At 49.6% G+C, this 5,283-nt stretch overlaps 1 pseudogene; it reads right to left on the reverse strand.

The window, feature by feature from the left end:
- The window catches only part of LOC119320045, an 8,035-nt pseudogene extending 3,209 nt beyond the window's left edge, over positions 1–4,826 (reverse strand).
- Between the last annotated feature and the right edge of the window lie 457 nt (positions 4,827–5,283).

Here is a 5,283-nt window from a genome sequence, read left to right on the forward strand (position 1 = left end):
GGCGCTGGACGTCCGCGGGATCCAGCGGCGCGGCGGCGGTCTCGCGGGGCGGCGGGGTGGCCTGCTGGTGGCGGCGCTCCGGCGATCCTCGTTCTGCGCGCGGCTGGGCGGCTGCGGTGCTCCCGTCTCAGGAGGTGGCACACGACCGGTCTCTAGCCAGATCCGGCCGGATCTGGCTTTGGGGGCCGGCCGGCGGCGCCTGGCTCCGGTGGTGCGTGCCCGGCGGCTCCGGCGCTTGGAGCTCGCCGGGCGACGCGGGTAGGGCGGCGCCCGGGTGTGGTTGCTGCTCCGGCCGTGGGCGGCGGCATGGGTAGGTCTTGGTGGTGGCCTACCGGTGTCGTGGCGGCTTCACGATGGCTCCATGGATCTGCCCACGGCAACGGCCGGCTTCTCCGGGGTTGGTTTGTCTGCGTTCGGGCCGTCTCGACCTTCACCCCATCTCCTCGTCGCCCGGCCGCTACTCCCATCAAAGGGCTGGTCCTCTCCCAGCTGCGGTCCACCGCTCGTCTCGCGCCCGATGCCGCAGGACCGAGCTCGTCTCGCGCACGATGCAGCAGGACTGACCTCGTCCCCCTCTCGTTGCTGCAGGACCGAGTCGTCTCGCGCTTGGGGCAGCAGGATGGGTCGGTGGATGCCAGTTCTGGCCGACCTATTGGGTCTTGACGCTGGGGGTTGCCCGGGGGCGCAAAAGGTGGGACCTTTCCGCTCGTCTCTTTCGTTGGGGTGCGGCGGGTCTCGGGTGAGGTGGTGTCGAGGTCTTGGATGCTGGGGCGGCGGCCCTGGTGGTGGTTGCGCGGTGCTCTTGGGCAGAGCCCGTGCCTTGGTGCTGCCCGGTCACCATGGTCGTATGGGCGGCGTGGTTGCCGGGGTGTGGAGTTCGGTGATGGTGAATGTTGGCCGAGGTGAAAACCTGCTCTATCTTCAGACGGACCGGCGGCGGCGAAGATCGTTCCCTTCTTGAAGGCGTCGTCACGGCTCTCATTGCCCGTCATGCGGCTCCGGGGGGAACTCTGATCCTTGGATCGGGCGGTGGCGGCGCTCCGGCGTCATATGTAGCTTCATATCTTCGGGGCAGTAGTGCTAGGAGTGGTGTTGCTGCGCTCAGCGCCTATGTATCCTGTCCTCGGTGTGTGCGTGTGTTGCGGTGGCGTGGCGTGTGGTTGTACTGGATGCTTGTGGTTTGATGCTTTATATATAAAGCGGGGCGAAAGCCTTTTTCGGTATTTATCGCGTTGCGGCCCAATAGTACATATGCTAGTGGCAGGCTGCCATCGATAGCCTGGCCCCTCGGGTACCCTAGTTTACTGGGAATTTGCTCACCCTACTGTTGGTATACTTGAGTGTGATAGGTACGGACCATACCCAAAGATACCAGTCCACATGGGCTGGATTTCTTTTGATTTGATAAATAATGCAGAATGGTACCAGTTACACCACATGATTTGTTTTCCACGCTTTAATGCAGAAGCAAGTTAGATCCTGGAAATGAGAGTCAAATGGTCGATCAGAGAGGTGTGTATCTTGCGTAGTTTCTTGGTTGAGCCTGATAAAATCAGAGTCAAATGGAAATTTCTTCTTACTTCATTGTTGTTTCTTGCATGATGGGAAGAATTCAGTTAGGTTTCCTCTTCTCAGTTCATGCTTGAGCCGTTTTCCTCCATGCTCGCTTTTGGTAGTTAGTAGAGTACTGGAGGTATTTGTGTTTCAATAGAATCTCCTGAGAAGGTACATACCTAAATGCCTTATCTAATTCATGCTTTGCAGAACATTTTGTGAAGTTGTGTTTCATGTCTATGAGAAGATATTCTGCTTGATATTTGTTCTACTGGAAGATATTCTGCTTGATAATTATACAGATTGGTGGTTGTCTCCACATGAGGTGGCTAGGTTAACGTATTTGAGCATGAAACTTTACAGGAAACTCCCTCTGTAAACTATGATTTTTGTTTTCATTTGAAACTTTAAAATACAATTTTCGAAAATTTTAAAAACAAGGCTCTATGAAGCTCGGGAGCAAGAAATCCACTCGCAAAATCACATGCTTTTACAGTTCTCTTTTATATCAACGATGTCAATGTTAACATGTGAAAAAATGATATTGAGGGTCAGAGAGTGTCAACAGAATTTTATTTTCTCATATATCAGTTATGGTAGCCAAACGTGCTTTGCACGTACACAGATACTAGTCGATGTGAAGACAATGGCGTCTTCTGGGAATCTTGCATCCATTGAATCTTCCAAACTCTATGGCTATTTCATTCTATATTAAAAATTCCGGTGAGCCATGTTCCATATTGATAAGATATTGAGAAATGAAAAAAAAAGAGCTATGGGTAAAAAAGGGAAAAACACTTATTTGCAGAAAGCAACAGGATCCAGAAACATGGGGCCTGTTTGGATCACAGCCGCGGGACGCCCTGCCAATTTTTTGGCGTTGACCGCTATCAGGGGCGCTCGTTTGGATTGACGCCCATATGTCGTAGCCATGCCAAAGTTTGGTAGTTCTGTTCTGTTCCTACGCCCATGCGTTGGCGAGATCTTGGCGGTGAAATTGCTCGCCAACTTTTTGGCGTGGCCGATTTTGGCGGGGCTGACGGGGGCCCAATCCAAACAGCCCCATGATATGTCCAGGTACATACTGACCAAACTACTTTACATGTTCAACCTTTCAGGAACATGCATTCTGCGAACAACATGCACATACAGCTTGGTTTGCCAACAATATTCAACTTCTTAAGATTCAACTAGTACATTATTAAGACCCATTGCACGTAAATACGAAGATGTGAACATATCTGGATACTGGATCAGATTACAGTGAAGTGGGCTTTTTTGGAAATGGTCATAGAGCACTGCTACCCAAAAGAACACACAAAATGCAATCACAAAGATGACCTTATCGATGCATTCTTTTGCAGATGTAATGTAGACGGGGCCTGCTTCAACCGAACCGCAATGGTTTATAAGCACAGAGCCGCACAGCTTTGGGTTCCCATTAAAACTAGAAGCTTGAAATGTGCTCAGCTGGCCTTTTGTTGGAATAGGTCCTTCTAGGTTGTTGTTTGATATGTTGAACTCCGAAAGGAAGTGAAGGTTCTCCAATGCTGCAGGGATTGCACCTGTCAGATGATTATTAGACAGATCTAGCCCCTGCAGGTTTGTGAGGCTGCAGATCGATTGTGGGATCTCTCCATAAAAGTTGTTGGAACTCAAGTTCAGGTAAAGGAGTGCTTTCAGCTGACCAATCTCTCATGGGATCATGCCTGTGAAATTATTTTTACCGAGATTCAGCTCTTTGGCCGAAGCACTGCCTATGCGGTATTGAAGTCGTGATGGAGCCGCACCATAAATAAGTACACCTAGATCAAGGAGACTTGGTTCCGAATACATGCTGGCATTAGCTGATTTTAACAGTGGCATCTGCATCAAGGTGATTGGGATTTCACCAGTAAGACTGTTGTTAGATACATTCAACTGAAAGAGGTGGTGTAGGGAGTTAATCCAGCTTGGCATTGGTCCTGTGAGTTGATTGCTGTATAAGCCTAGTATCTTCAGATTTGTGAGCTTTGATAACCAAACAGGTATCTTTCCAGTCAACGAACAGTCGTGCACGGAGAGATATTGAAGGTTCTGGAAGCCGTCAATGACTTCATCTAGTGGCATGGCCTCATTCATGAAGTTTCTGCCAATAAGCAGGATGCTAATGTTCCTACAGTTCTTAACGGCATGCAAAGTTTTTGTGATTTTCGTGAAGGAGTTTCTAACAAGTGATAGGAAGGACAGGTGCTTCAGATTGTCTATTCTAAGGGAGATCTCACCATGGAAACAGTTGGCCGACAACCTCAGTGCAGTCAAATTGCTGCATGAGTAAATACTTTCTGGAAGTATGCCACTTAGATTATTCCTCATGAGATCTAAACTTTTTAGATTCTGTAGGGTGGCGAAGTTTACCTTGCCTAGATCTCCACTGAAGTTGTTGATCTTCAGATCAATGGTTCTGAGATTTTTGCAGTTGCTCAGAGTTGATGGCAGCTCCCCAGACATGTTATTGCTACCCAAATGGAGCTCCTCCAGCCTCCTGAGCTGACCTATGGACTCTGGGATGTTGCCACTGAAATTGTTCCCTCCAAGGTCAAGGGTAAGAAGATTACTGAGTTTGACCATCTGTTCTCCATCAAGCTCTCCTTGTAAACCATTGTTGGGAAGGAGAGGTACTCTAGCGAGGTACTCCCTCCGTCCGGAAATACTTGTCATCAAACTAGATAAAAAGGGATGTATCTAGATGTATTTTAGTTATAGATACATCTCTTTTTATCCATTTTGATGACAAGTATTTTCAGACGGAGGGAGTAGCATGGAAGATTTCAACAGGGAGAGTCCCACTTAGGTTGTTATGTCCAACCTTGAGCACTTTGAGCATGGAGCAATCACCGAGTGCGGTGGGAATGTCACCACTCAATTGGTTGTAACAGAGGTCAAGCAAAGCCAAAGATGCTGAGCCAATGCAAAGAGAAGACGGTATGTGCCCAGTGAAGCTGTTATTGCTGGCCTTGAGCGCGATCAGATTCTTCATCACCTTCCATGTGGCTGATGGAAATTCTGAGCTTAACTGGTTGCTTGAGATGTTGAGTACCTGCAGAGGCCGGTTGGTGGTAACCAAAGACGGCAGTTCAGGCAGCGGTCCATTGAGCCGGCTGAAGCTGACGTCGAGGACAACGATACTTCCGGAGGACATGAGCTCCGGTCGAAGGCCACCAGAGAAAGAGTTGTACGAGAGGTTGACATGTAGCAGGCTGGTGATGTTGGCCAGTCACGGCGAGATGCGCCCTTGAAGTCCTTTAGATCCCGGGGAGACCTCAGTAACGGCCCTTCTCCGTTGCAGGTGATGCCTTCCCACTCGCAGCAGTCCGTGCCGTTGTCGCGCCATGACGTGGTGAGGCCGCCATCTCGTGACAGCCCGGCTAGGAACCGGAGCAGATTATACTTCTCCTGCTCGGTGCATGCGGTGGCAGGAGAGGCCAAGATGAGCAGCACGAACAGCGTAACTGGAGGAGCAGTGAAGGAATGCATTGGCTGGTGTTTGTTCTCCTCCTTGTTTTCCTGTTGCTTGAAGAATGCACATGGTGCTGGTACTAGCTATCATCCAACAGTGACTTCTATTTGCACATCGCAGAGCTACTGAACACCATTCATAAGATTCCTTATTTAATGTCATGGGTGGGTTGATGCGCAAATGAAATCAATCGCCCCTATGTTCAAAGTTATGTTTACATGGTTGAAGAA

Source organism: Triticum dicoccoides, chromosome 6B (genome assembly GCF_002162155.2).
Source record: "Triticum dicoccoides isolate Atlit2015 ecotype Zavitan chromosome 6B, WEW_v2.0, whole genome shotgun sequence".
NCBI lineage: Eukaryota > Viridiplantae > Streptophyta > Magnoliopsida > Poales > Poaceae > Triticum > Triticum dicoccoides.